The sequence below is a fragment of the Artemia franciscana genome, chromosome 12, assembly GCF_032884065.1.
Source record: "Artemia franciscana chromosome 12, ASM3288406v1, whole genome shotgun sequence".
NCBI classification, from domain to species: Eukaryota; Metazoa; Arthropoda; class Branchiopoda; order Anostraca; family Artemiidae; genus Artemia; species Artemia franciscana.
In genome coordinates this window covers 23,872,237-23,887,603 of record NC_088874.1, presented here as the reverse complement: position 1 = coordinate 23,887,603, position 15,367 = coordinate 23,872,237, and the positions used below count along the sequence as shown (strand labels likewise).

At 35.6% G+C, this 15,367-nt stretch overlaps 1 protein-coding gene across 5 annotated transcripts in view; it reads right to left on the bottom strand.

The window, feature by feature from the left end:
* LOC136033886 (pseudouridylate synthase RPUSD2-like) overlaps positions 1-15,367 on the bottom strand; it is a 231,750-nt gene that overhangs the window by 45,797 nt on the left and 170,586 nt on the right. The window lies entirely within an intron of this gene.

Below are 15,367 nucleotides of genomic sequence, written 5' to 3'. Positions count from 1 at the left end.
AAAGGCGTCTCTTCAGAGCTTCCAAGTGAGAATGACTGGATCAACTATTTCACCAGAGAATTTTCTCCACCTGACCCAATATCAGTGACCCGCTATTAATTACTACTAGTGGATAGTCAAGTTGATACTGAATGAGATATTGGTTTCATAGGTACGGCCTATGATATTTATAGTGCTACCATTCACCTTTGAATAAATTTCTCGCGTAGTTATGATCAATTATATGGTTTTCATTATTACATGCAAGTGATAAGCTGCTGCAGCCTCTATATTTCTTTTAACAAATCATTTTTAATTCTGGTATTGTCCCCAATTCTTTTCGTGTTGGTACATTGACTCCTGTTCCGAAAAAAGATAAAGATAGCCAGCAATGTTGTTATTAAAGGCCTATAACAGTTTCTTCTGTTCTATGTAAATTGCTTAAGGACGTAAATAAGGCTTGTTCAACTCCGGACAACCAGTTAGGATTTAAGGAAGGCTACGGTCGGGAAAATGTGCATTAAACAATCGCCAACTTTCAAATGGATATAGAGAATAGTGGCGAGTTTCTCGTCCTTGCGCCTCATGATGTCTCTCGTGCTTTCGATTCTAGTGTGCTGTACACCCATACCCATTTATACCCATGCATATACCCATTTGCTGTATAGAGCCCAGCAGCGAAGTCTCAATCGTTAAGTTGTGCCAGTATTGAAAAATTAACAAGTGACACAGCCAAACAGAATTAAATTTAAAAAGCCTACATTCGACCCCCCCTTGATCCACGGGCATCCATCCCAGGATTTATTATTGGGGGAGGGGGCAATAGTAAAAAACAAAAAAAACAAAAATAGAATATTAGAATATAGTAAATTACTAAAATATTATAACAATCCAATATAGCAAGTCGCTACGGGAATCTTATTCTTAAAATATTCCCGCATACCGAAAAAATTCTTAAGACTTAAAAGTCAGCCTATACAAACAAAAAACCAATGTTAACATAAAAATAAATCCTAGTTCTAAAGCTTCCGTAAAATACACCCTCATTGAATAAATGTGGCCGTTTTTAGCTGGAAAAACGCCGTCTGTCCCTTAAGTATTCACTTTTATACGAAAATGATAATACCGAGTTCAAACTTGTTGATAACGATGTAAAAATATACGTACAATTGAAAAATCCCCAACACTAAGTACATTCAATGTCATAGATTCTTCAATAAGAATTTTCAATGGGAGAATTGTTTCCCCAAACTCAGCTTTTCCCGCTTCCTTTATTCATCTGTGAGTTGCAATATCCCTAAAGGCTTTTTCGTTAGTTTTGGAAGCATCTTTGATCGCAATAGTTTTATTCTGTCTTTTACATTGTGTACTGAAATATTTCAGTTAAAATTGGGTTATAAATTTTCACAGGTTGAAATGTGAGAATAGAACAGTGGGATTTGACAATCTCTTTCACTTGAAAAAATAATTAAGTTGCTAGGTAACATATTAGACTCGGGGGATTCTCCTGCAGTTGATACGTCAATATATCTAATTACGAAAAACAACCAAACACGTCCCGTTCCCATAATCCAGAATCAATATAAGGAAGATCAAAAATATACAGATATTTTTAAGATAAATATTAGAAAGCCGGATCGACGAAACGTTATCTCTCCAAAAACCCGAGGGGCCACTGTCTTTCAGAAATCGTGTACACCAGGTGGCGCGTGCCAAACATAGCATAACTAAGCCAAGCGTTTTGGGGACTGTGCCACCACTCATGGCGGAACTGTGCGATACACATGGCGTTCCTAGATGTACAGTTCGTAGTGAGATATCTGCCCCCCTCGCTAAAGGCAAAACAAGTGCAAAAGATCCAAATGACAGGGAGCTACAAATTATTTTCTCCAAGGTAACAAAGTAACAGGTAACATTTAGCCTTTGTATGACACTAAATATTTAGTTGTTTACCTCTTCTAAAGGGACTGTATTCCAAATTTGAAAGTATTGAAAAAATAGTTAGAATTATTGACTTATCCATAGGGCATTGTCTGACAAAGAATATCCAGTAAATTTGAATTTACTTGGCATCATTGCGGCAGAAACCTTAAACTAATTAAAATTTGCCAGGGATACCAATTGGAAGGGAAAATTGAGTCCTAGAGTTTGAAAATTACCTTCCCCTTTGTATCTTTGTAAAAAAAAGAATTCTATAAGAATTGCGTAAAAAATTTTCTTGTGCAAATTAGGGTATGGGGGTACACACTTCTGGAGGGGTTTACACTGAATATCGTTTTTATGTCTATAATTCCCTTCACAAGCAACCCTCGGTCTCCTATTACAAGCAAAGCTTGGTCTCCTAGTGCTACATGCTAAAACTGATAATAATAAAAAATGGATTAAGGATGAACATGGGTTGGTACCGTTTATACATGCACACAAAATTTCTAAATTGCGAGAAAAATATACATATTTTGTTTAAATTCACTTTATTCTATTCTCAGCAGACATCTAATACAGCCTGCTGATGCAGAGTAGGCCTTGAAGTAGCGCTGGCCTTGTATGAAATGTGACTAATTTCAGTCATAATTCTTAGCACGTTTATGTCAATTCTTTTCTTGGAGCTAATTAAAAGATATAATTAGAAAAGCGAAAATAGCAAGAAGTCAGCATGTTATTATACATAGAGGCAGTTCTACATTTATGGGTTTCTATGTGAATCCGAAACGTATGGAATATAATGTTATCAGTACTTATTAGGCAATTCAATGACAAATAAGGGACTTCGAGTTTATATTAAATACTGGAAATAAAAATTAAAACAATTAAATGATTTCTGGAATGGAACCCCCTCTACCGAATTATATGATCAAACTACAACCAATTTGACCTATTTAGCTATAGTACGAATATCATTATAAAAAGCCATAACTATTATTTTCTTTTTCAATTATTTTCTTTTCCTACTAGAAATTCTATTCACTGTATATCTACCTTCTTATTCTTCAATAATTCCCTTTTTGTCCTATTTTCAGATGTAGAGCGTGTATTCATTTCCAATTTTGAAAGTTTTAAAACAAGAGAATCTAATCTGCAACTGATAGATCTTAGGAAGTAAAAGCATCTTAAATATCAGGGAAAAATTTGACCTGAACAAATGTGGCAAAACAGGGAGCATAGAAAATTTTTCAATTTTGCCATTAATCAGGCTCGCATTTGTACTTGATGATAAGGTTTCAAAGACAGTATATTTTGGAAAAATATTAATTTGGAACATATTATAAAGTGTAATGGACCCCTATTTTTCTCGTTTTCCTTATGTTAAAAATGAGCATGGATTAGTTTAAAAAAAATCCACTTAAAGTAAAGAGCAAATTTGATACTTAAAACGAGCAACAGTTTTAAAGCTTAATTATTTAAGAGCTTTAAAAGCTTAATTATTTTAAAAAGCTTTTAAAGCAAATTATTAGGGGGGAAACTGCCCCCTTACCCCCTCCCCTCAACGACGCCACTGCTCAATAGCCAAGTTAACAAAATAATCTAATAAGAAATCGAACCAAACAGTAATTGTAGGATAATTAACTTTTACTAAGCGGTTCTAAATCGAAGCGGATATCCAATTATGTTACGTGGCAACATTTTTAAATTTTGTTCTCTCTACCTCAACTAGACGAACTAGATTTTCTCATTAGCAGCGTGGGAATATACAAATAATAACATTATATTAAACTTATCTGGGATTATAGGTTTCGCTCGATATACCGTGAAACAATTATTTTGTTACTGAATTTCATCCCCATTGGGAAATGTTAAATTTAAGTCACAAGTGTGATTTTTAAGAATTTTAAAGAAATACTAGGCTCTTCTATACAGGACCGTATCCGGTTTTTGTCGGGGGAGGGGTTGCAAAAGGATTTTTATTTGGGGGCAGGGATTTACAAAAAGATTTTTGTTCGCGGGCGGGGGGCAGAACAAACTTCCAAATATACATAAATATTTGTTTATATTCACTTTTTTAAGTTTTTACGAGTAAAAAAACAAGCATTTTTTTCTTTGGGGGGGGGGGGGTTCGAACCCCCTACCTCCCTGGATACGCACTTGCTCATATATCTAGCTTACTGTCATTCTTTTTAATCTTTCCGTTAGTATTTTGTGATTGGTGAGTAGAAAATAATTTGTTCTCTACAAAATCTAAGAAAGAAATTGAAAGTCTTCTACTACTGCTGCTAACAACTGACCGCAGGACAAAAACCGTCAGCAGCCAACACAGCTACGCATGCTCCACCTTCATCCCAATCTTCTTCCTCTTTACACCCAACCAGGAAGTTGCCATTACCCTTAAATCTTTCTTTACCATATCCTCTAATCTCCACCATGGACGATCTGATTTCAGTTTAGCCCCAAGACAGTAGGCCAAAAAGAACAATCTTTGGCAATCTGTCATCCTTCATCCGCAGAACGTGCCCTAGCCATCTCAACCTTTCTCTTATTATAGCCCTAGAAAGTGGGATTGCATCACACTTTTCATCCAGCCTGATGTTTGAAATACAGTCAGTCAGCCGGGTACTCAAAACAATCCGTAGAAAATTCTCTCGAGAACATCTATATAATCTTCCTCCGTTTTTTGGAGTGCCCGTTCTTCAGGACCATATTTTACCCCTGTCATCACTGTAGCTTCCAATATTCAAATCTTGATTCACAGACTTATCTTTCAATTCTTCCAAACTTTTTTTATCTGTGAAAAAACACCCTGAGCCTTGGCTATTCTACTTTTAACATCCACAGTCTTTACCAATAATACCACCGAGGTAAATGAAGCTCTCCACTTGATCGATTTCCTCGTTACCCGGCGTCACCTTTTCATCTTCAATTATTCATAGCCTTAGGTACTTAAGTCGTCTTAACATTAATTTTCGAACCTATTCTGGCCCACCGAACTCGCAAAACCTCTAAAAGCTCATTCATTTCACTCACACTTTTATCAATTATGCTTAAATCGTCAGTACAGTCTACGTCCCGGGAAGTATTTCTTCACCATTTGATTCCATGTTCTCCCATTGTCTTTCCTGTGCTCCTTAAGACAAAGTCCAACAAAATAATCCATATAAATGGGGATAGAAGAAAACATTCCTCAATTTCTTATTAAATGTGAAGCAAGCTACTCATCTCATTCCCTACCTTAACCGCGGCAGTGTTATTCTCTTACATATCACTAATCACTTTATTGTATTTGTACAATAAAAGGATAAGCTCTTCTATCAGCTGAATCGACCACTTGCTCAAAGATAACCAAAGGTATTTGATGACTCAGGCACTTCCCAATTATTAACCTAAGAGTGAACATTTCGTCGTCACATCCTCTTCCCTTCCTAAAGCACATTGTTCTTCTTTTAAAAATTTGTCTACATCATCTTTAAGTCCATAAAGTATCATCATACTAAGCAATTTGCTACCTACAGAAACCAGGCTAACGCCTCTATATCTACCGCACTCGCTCTCATCCCCTTTCTTATGCAGGGGTTTGATAAGGGTTTTCCTAAACTCGCTAGGAACTTCCCCTTTTTCAAAAATCATGATCTCCAGTAAATTATTTCTAACCTCATAGCCATTATATTCTATAAACTCATTTGCCACTCTATCAGTATCTGAAGCCTGATCATTTTTGATTCCTTTTAGTATTGTCACTAGTCCTTCCTCACAAAATAAATCTTCCTACACATCCAAGGTATTACAAACTTCTTTCATTTTCCTCTATATCTCCTGTACTTCCCCTTTTTCAAAACTCATAGGGGTAGGCTACTTGTATGATATACTCCCTGCATAATATTCTTCTAATATATTTCTCTGACGCTCAATCCTAATGAAATATACCAAAGTAAGATAAAAATATAATACTTTAGAAACAAATTTGGGCTATATATTTGCACATTAGGGGGGGGGGGGTAAATTATAGTGGGTCTACACGCCTAATGTGTTAGGTACAATTATTCTGCATATTATGCAGTAAGAATTGTTTTCTAACTTCACACTGTCCAAATGTTTTACCCCCCTCCCCCAACGTACAAATATATAGCCCAAATTATATATTTTCCATCTATTCTGTCACTTCTCTTTGTCTTGTCTCATGCTAAGCTTAAAGAAAGTAACGAAAAAAAAAAACGGCTCTATAATGCGTCAATGAATGAACAGCTTGAGCGGTAGGGGGTTTATCATACAAGTACCTTCATACTCTTCAGTAATTTATTTCTAACCTCATAGCCACCATATTTAAGAAACTCATTTACCTCACTGTCAGCACATGGAGCCTTATTATTTTTTAATCCTTTTAGTAATGTCACTAATTCTTCCTTACAAAATAATCTTCCTACAAATCCAAGGTATCACGAAATTTTTCATTCTATTCTATATCTTTTCCTGTAACTCAATCCCGGTTTAGCACATTCTTAAAATGTTCTGTCCAAATATTTCCTTATCAGTTTATATGATGTGTTTTATATTGCGTACGCGGACAACCTGTTAGTGATAAGCCCGACCAGGTCATTTTGGCATTATCTGTGTAACGTATTTCTATGATATTTTGGAATTGTGGTCTGTCTTTGAATGTTGATAAATACAAATATTTAAGTTTTCAATCGCAGATCATTGGACAACAATTTAAAGTGACACCAGCAACAATAAACATCATCTATATCCCTGACTATTTCTGATTTAATTTCATAAAATGGCGTGTGATTAATAAAGGTACTCATTTCTTATCGAACTTTCATTGAAAAAGGAATTGGTCTATCAAACACTTCAACAATCGGCGGATGAAGGATGACAGATTGCTAAAGATTGTTCTTTTTGGCCTACCGTCTTGGGGCTAAACTGAAATCAGATCGTCCATGGTGGGGATTAGAGGATATCATAAAGAAAGATTTCAGGATAATGGGAACTTCCTGGCTGGGTGTAAAGAGAGAGGCTTTGAATAGAGTGGGATGAAGGCGGAGCGTGGGTAACTGTGTTGGCTGCAGGCGGTTTTTGAGAATGAACAAAGAATGACAGTAAGCTAGATATATGAGCAGTCATAAGCAGTTACTCGGCTGACTAGTAACCGAAGCTCTAAAAAAGGAATTTTTATAACAATGGATACATCAAAAGAATTGGCTTTTTATGCTGATTCCAAGCATATAAATTTCATCAAGTCTAATGTTACCCATCAAAATCTATAAACCTAAGAAACTATGGCTGATTTCCGAAAAAGGGGGAAAACATTCCCAAAAAGTCAAGCAATCATAACGAAAATCACACCACCAGATTCAGCATATCAGAGAACTCACCATAGAGGTTTCAAGCTCCTATCTACAAAAATGGACAATTTTGTATTTTTTGGCAGAAGAAAGGTCACAGGTGCGTGTTTATGAGTTTTTTCCCCATGGATGATCGTTGCCAATATTGCTCAAATATAGTATTTGTTATTGGGAAACACGCGGAAAATTTTCAGGGTAATTTTCTGCAGGGAGGGGGGATTTTTAACGTGGAGGATTTTAAGTGGAGAGGAAAGTTTCCATAGGAATTTTCCATGATTTAACAAAGAGTAAGAAATTAAATAAAAAAAAACATTTTTTTTCCAACTGAAACTAAGGAGCAACATTAGAACCTAAAACGAACAGACATTACTCTGTATATGAGGTGGGCTTCCCCTTCCCCAACCCTTGCTCTTTACACTAAAGTTTGACTTGTCCTGATTCTCTAGGAAATATACTCAAACACAAAGGCCGTTGATTTTGAATAAGATGTTTTTTTTAAACAATTTTATATTTTAGCGTAAAGAGCGAGGGTTGAGGAAGGGGCAGCCCCTCTCATATATAAACTGCACTTAGTTCGTTTTAAGCTTTAATCTTGCTCTTTACTTTCAGCTGAAAAAAACTTAGTACAAAAAATCAAATTACAAAAGATTAGTCGTCTAGACGACTTGTTGATTTTCAGCTTTATTGTTGTTTATTACTCAGTTTATTCACCAAATAGGCGAAGTAGGCTCCGGTCGGTATTAATATATTAACAACTTTTCTTTCAAAAATACCTGTCTTTAAGGAAAAACTTCATTTTTAACGAAACTTAGTTTTAAGTATTTTTGTCCAAGTAAAGCCATTTCCCGTACCTTCGTTGGGGTAAATAGGTGTCCCCGAGTACGACCAATGGGTAGAAGGCTTTACAGCAGTGGTTCCCAGCCAATTTTGGGACATGCCCTACCTCGGCATTTCTAAAATCCTGATACCCCCCTTAGGTATTTCTAAAATCCTGTAGCCCCCCCCCTCTTGTGACATTCAAATATGTCATTTAAAATTTTACATGTGTTCACCTGACGGAAGCTTCAAAGACAGCATATTGACTTAGTATATTTTTCTGGGTCATCCTCTCGGCATATTTTATGCTAATGAAACATATTGTCTGAATAAAACACCTTTATCATAGGCAGCGCAATAGCACTGCCAAGGTAAAGAACGATGTTGGCACAGTGTGTAATATTTTTTTTTTATTCTAGACCAGGGCACTTTGTATGGAAAGAGTTGTCGTAGAAACTTCGAAAAGGGCTCATTTGATTTGAAATTCAAAGGGCTAGTGCTCTTTTTAATAGTCAAAGGTGGTTGGAGGGTTGCCTCTCCCCATGCCGATCATTTCCCCAAACACATCCAGTCAAATTCTGAGATATCCATTTTGCTCAGTGTAGTTGAAAGGTCTGGAAATTATCTCTTTGAGGATGAACCCCCCCAGAGCCCTCAGGGCATGGGTAAGTTGTAAATTATGCCCTGGGGATATATAAGATTTTCATAGAAAGGGTGATCGTATAAGCTTAAGAGGGGGCTTATTGGGTTGGTAATCAGAAGTTATAGTGCCTTTCTTAAGAGCAACAGTGATCGAAGGGCCTGCATCCAATTGACATTTTGAAATAGCAATTTTATTATAAATAGTCCAAGTATCATATAACAAGGCTTTCGGGGTTGCAACAAACCCCCAGAGCCTGGGGGAAAGGGTTGTAAGTTATGCTCCGGGGACATTTAAGGTTTTTATGGAAGGCATGGTTGTATAAACTTTAGAGGAGTCTCATTTGGTTGAAAATAGGAAGTTCTAGTTCCCTTTTAAGAATCAAACGTGATGGAGACCCTTAGTCCCCCCCGACTACCCCTCTTTTCACAAACGCATCTGTTTGAAATTATGAGAGAGTCATTTTGTTCGAAATGGTCCACAGAACATTTAACAATGCATCTAGTGTTGGTAAAAACCCCCAAAGTCCTGGGGCAAGGGTTGTAAGTTGGGCCCTTGGGGCATATAAGGATTTTTTTGAAATCGGAAGTTATAGTGCCCTTTTTAAGAATCAAAGGGATTAGAGAGAAACCAGTCCCCTCCACACCCATCATTTCCCCAAACACATTCAATAAACATTTTTAAATGGAAATTTTGTTAAGTGCAGTTAAAAGGTCCGGAGATTATGTCTTTGAGGATGACAGCCTCCCCGCAGCCCTCAGGGCAAGGATTATAAGTTATGCCCAGGGAGGATACAAGATTTTATAGAAAGGGTAGTCGTATACACTTCAGAGGGGTCTCATTGGAAAGGTAATCAGAAGTTTTAGTGCCCTTTTTAAGAGTAAAAGTGAACAGATACCCCCCCCGCACACACACACACACACAAGTTGTGTTTTCCAAAAATGCAGACAATAGAACTTTTGAGATAGCTATTTTATTAAAAAAAAAGGTCTAAAGATCATATAGCAAGGCTTTTGGGGTTGTTACAAACCGCCAGAGTCTGGGGACAAGAGTTAAGATTCAAAAGTGACGGGGGTGAACTAGCCCCTTCTCTAACTAACCCTCTTTCCCTGAAACGCATCTGCTTGAATTCGCGAGATATCCATTTTAAAACAAAATATTAAAAAAAAACATATAACAATGCTTTTCTGGTTGACAAAACCCCCCAGAGCCCTGAGGCTGGGGATTTAAATTATGTTCTGGGGACATAAAAGATTTTTATTGAATTATATAAGGTTTTTATGGAAGGTTTTTAAGGTTATCGTATAAACTTCAGATGGGGCTCATTTTATTTGAAATTAGAAGTTATAGGGCCTTTTTAAGAGAACAACGTGATTTGAGAGCAACGCAACCCCCCCCCCCTCGCTCATCCTTTTTCAAAAACGAACATCCAAATAAAGTTTTGAGAAATCTATTTTTCAGTATTGTTGAAAGGTTCAGTGATTATAAGTTTGGGGATGTCAATATCTGCACGCTACTACTACTGCTTTTACTGCAACCACAACTACTACTACCACTACTATCTCCAAAACTACTACTTCTTTAGCGGGTACTACTATGGCTGAGGATATTGAAATAAACATGTGAAGAAACATTGAGGGGAAACGTTGAACTAAATCAAAGCATATAATGTTCATACAGATTGCTGATACGGGCATATCAGCAATATTTTTAGAACGGCTATAGGGGTATTATGAGTGGGATATTCAGTTGACCAAAAGACAAAATATACCTGCTACTACTGCTATTAATACTGCTGCTACTACTGTTGTTATTACTAATAATAATACACTATTACTACAACTACTGTTCCGACTACTACCACTACTATTACGATACTAGTGTATAGCTAAGCGTATGAAGTTGAAAATTCACAGAAGATTGAGGGGGAGTTTGAACTAAATCAAACACACTATGTGCATGCAGATTGTCAAAAGGGTGTATCTTAAGAATGGATTTGAGTATTACATTGGAACTTTCAGAGAATACTTAAAGGGGAAGATCAATTGACAAAAGGGTAATATATGCATGTCACTACTAACATTGCTACCACTGCTACATTTACAATTACTGCTACTAAATTACTCCAATTACTACTTCAATTGCAACAACTAGTAAGGCTTAGAGTGTTAAGATGAAAAGGGCGTCAAAAAGGGGTCAAAAGCACAATTCGGCACTATTTTTGAAACAGCTTACCGTGTTAAGGTGAAACTTCCGGGGTATCATGAATGGAATGTTCAACTGATCAAAGGGCAAGATGTACATGCTGCTACCCCTATTAATACTGCTGATTCTACTGTTACTGCTACTACTACTACTAATGCAACACTAATGCTGTTGAAGGGGATGTTGAAAAAACCCAAGGGTGATATGTGTATACTGCTGCTAATGCTACTACTGCTACTACAACTATTGCTAATACACAAGCTAAGGGTGTTAAGGTGAAGGTTTCAAGGAACATTTAGTTAGATGTGGAACTAAATCAAAACAAACTATGATCATATAGATTGTGAAAAGGGTAAGAAAACAATGTCACAATAACGGTTTACATTATTAAGTTAGACCTTTCAGGGCAAGTTGTGGCGGATTTTGAACTAGCCAGAAGCCACTATGTATATACTTTTGATACTACTTTTACGGTTACTGTAACTAACGACACTAAGGGCATTAAGTTGAAACCTTTAGGGAACGCTTAGGGGAAATTTCATTAAACAAAAAAACTATAAGCATGCCGTTCTTAAAAGGGCACATAAACAATATCGTAAGCAGTGCTACTCTATTGTAACTAGTAATATCGTTGATATTAAAAAAAAAGAAGCTAATTTGATTGGAAATTAGAAGTTCGAGTGCCATTTTTAAAGTCAAAAGTGATTGGACGGCAATCAGCTTTCCAATTCTGTTCATATGTCAATATAAACATAGTCAATAAAACGAAGAGAAATTAATTAAAAAAAACTTTTTCCACAAAATAAATTTTTCAAGGAAAAGTAAAGAACTCTATTAAACTAAAAATGAGCAAAAATAGAATCAAATAATCTACCAAGCGTAAAGCTATCACAAATCAGCATCAATAAATAAACGAAACCCAAAAAGAGCAGAATTGACATGATTAGGGCTCACGACCCCAATGACTTTTCAAGGCCAGAACTTAATTTGCACTTTACTGAAAAAATTTAAATGTTTTGCACATTAATTTGTATTTTTTCAGTAAAGTACAGATTATGTTCTGGTCTTGAGGAGGCATAGGGGTTGTGAGCCATAATTATTTTAATTTCTGGCTCTTATATTGAATCCTAACTTATGCTATATCATTACAGATGAAAAATTTTAAAGAAAATTTTATAATATTTTAAAATTAATATATAACAGAAAATCTATTTTCCTCACTCCCCTAAAGAAAAACCAGCCCAATTCGTTCCTGAGACTGAAACCGTAAAAAAACACATAAAACGTTCATAATAAAGAAACTTCATTAGGGAACTTAAGTCTAGACTTCTTTTGCGTCTCTAAAGACTAATTCATAACAATAAAATATATTCAGATTCTGTCAAGGTAAAACTACTCGAATCAAAATTGAACTTTATTTATTGGTAAGTTTTGTTGTCAGATTACCGACTACCTTCGTAAAGAGAGATATTATAGTAGAGAACATCATTGATTCCTCTCAGGAACACAACTACTCTTCTTGAAAAAAACACATTTAGATACTCAAAACTGGAGTACATTCAGACCCCTTCTTTAAAAAAGTTGTAAAATACCCCCTCCTACACCTCGAAGGTATATTTGATATTTCCAAATGGTTGTCAAGAGTAGATATTACTGAATATATTGAGAAAGGCCAATGCTGAAAAAATGGCTAAAATCTTAGTTTTGGTGTTCATTTTCAGATTGATAACTTTATTTCAACTTGTAGAAGTTTGAATTCTGAGACGAAGAATTTTTTTTTCGGACCCAAACCAAAGGCAAATTATATAAAAGATACAAAAAAGGAACAATCGTAAGAATCTAGAGATTTTAGAGGGGGCAGGTGAACCTTCTTGCAGAAGTCTCGTCTGGAGGATACCAGAGTTTTTCCTGTCGGGCACTGAAAATAAAGGAGAGAGTTTTTCTTGGCTCCTTGAGACCCGATTTTAAACTTTCTGCTTTTCTTTTATTATGCAAGATCCAACGTTCTGAACAAGGACAATTTTCCAAGCCAACTTCGGTGGAATTTCATTATTTCAACTTTTAGGCATTCCTGTAAGCAAATTAAGGATGATCTTAACTTGAACCGAAATTGCCCGACTTCCAATGCAGTTCTTCGTCAGGAAAGCCAGTATGTCATTTGAGATAATAAATCATGCCTAACAGAATCGCCAACAATGCTCACTCGAAATGCTGGGGCTAATTACTTCAGTAATTCAGTGGACCTTAAGGCTGGCCCAATGAAAAATCACATTTGCAGCTGGATCAACTCTTAGTCAAGTGAGAATCTGCCTGAATTTTAGAAACGTTATTAAATTTTAAGGTAACATCCATTTTCCTTTATCTATTGTGATGTTCCCGAGGCTCTTTAGGTTCTTCGACTGACATCAATAATCTAGATGAAGATTATTTTAATAAATGGATGGAATTTGCTGACAAAAGACGTCTTTTTGAGAATTTTGCTATAAGGGATCGAGAGCCATCATTAAAATCCTTAACGATATTACTAATAGGAATTTCGAACAAAAGGAATTTCGAACTTCAATAAGTTGCTTTTTGACACTTCGACTGCTTTCTCCCTATAGTGGTTGGGTCTATTTTCTGCAACATCGAGAAGTTCCCTTCAGGCTTACTAGCCTAGTAAAATGTGGTTTGCCTTCAAAGAAATTACTATACCATAGATTCTTTCTCTACCCGACTAAAATATGTACTGATTACAAATCAGAAAAGTTTGTCACTCTAGTTCTTTCCCTATTTCATTTTTTTAAGGTTAAGAGTGAAAGGATACCGTCCTGAATAGACAATCCGAATTCATAAAGTGGTTAAGGGATTTCATATCCATACATATATCAGAACATAAAAAAAAGCTTATATATATATATATATTATATATTTATATATATATATATATATATATATATATATATATATATATATATATATATATATATATATATATATATATATATATATATATATATATATATATATATATATATATATATATATATATATATATATATATATGATAAAATAGAAGAAAAGCTGTTGGTTGATAACATTTGCATGTTTTTATGGGTGTTTAAATATTTATAAACTTCTTTGGAATATCTATTACTGTTTGTGAAATTTATCACTGTCTATTAAAAGGATTTTATCCCTATTTTAACTTTTATTTATCGTCACGCCTCGGATTCATAATCTGAATATTCTGCTTTGAACTGATGCAAAATAATTATCCCGGAGCAGAAAGAGATTTCGTGTGTCAAATACTTAATATTTGCTATTTCGCCCTTTTCTCTGAAGAAACTTCCAACCAATTTTAATTCAAGTTTGTCTATTCTCAGATTTCTGTTCTATCTGATCTAGAATTATGATTTTTTTTTTATCTGAAAGAAAGAAATGCCCGAAACGGACGAGAAAGTTGTTGTAATTGAAGTAGAACCGAGAAGAATGAACGAATCAAGTAAAAAGTGAAAACAAACTCACGCCAACCGATGTGACGGCACTGTCTTCACAAGTCATGCTGAAGTTCTGAAACAAATGCAAAGAGTATTGGCGATTCTTAGCCCTCCCAGAGGAGGAGTTCAAGTCCGGAACAATGCGACTTCAAAACCGATTGCTCAGTCTGTTCGAGCAGGGTCATTTTTGAGAAAACTCTCAAGAAGGAAAACCGCTTTCGCATTCTTAGAACAGAGTTTGGTGAGACACTAATGCCCCTTTGTCAAAAGTGAAATGACTACCGGCCTGAGAAAGTTCATGACCGGATTCTAGCAGCGAATTTGAACCTACATACAGCAGACGTCGTGTACCACAAAACATGTTACTGCAACTTCGCATCTGACAAGAACTTCCCTCTGAAACAAACAGGATATCCAACTGACAGAGTCAGAAGAAAGAGAGGTAGAACAGGAAACCTGAATCAAAAGCAAGGATTTGAAGATTGCATTAGCTCACATTTTCAAACTCCCAACGAGAGGTTATTCAAGTCAATATTTAGATGGAGTTTACCCGTAGAGAGGGGAGGATCGAGGATTGATAATTTGCAAGAGCCTTTGTAGAGCATAGTTTACATTAAATTGTCTTCTTAATTAATCGTCTTGCTAATTAATCGTCTTTCGAAAGGATTCGAAAGTTACTTAAAGTAGCAGACCAGGACGTGTAAGGTAACAGCTTTTTAAAGAATATTATTTTTTTATCGACATGTTCGAACAAGAAAATTTGCTTAGAGGAGTATTTTATCAAAATATATGATCAAATAATTCAAAGGGGCAATGGAAAAGTGCTGTTTTCAAGACAAATGGTCAGACTGCTGAAGTCTGGGATTGCATTATGCCAGAATATATCTTGCTGACCGCTTCAGAATGAACTATAAGATATTAAAAAAAAAAAAAAAAAAAAAATCAATACATACATATAATCCAGAGCCACAAACCTT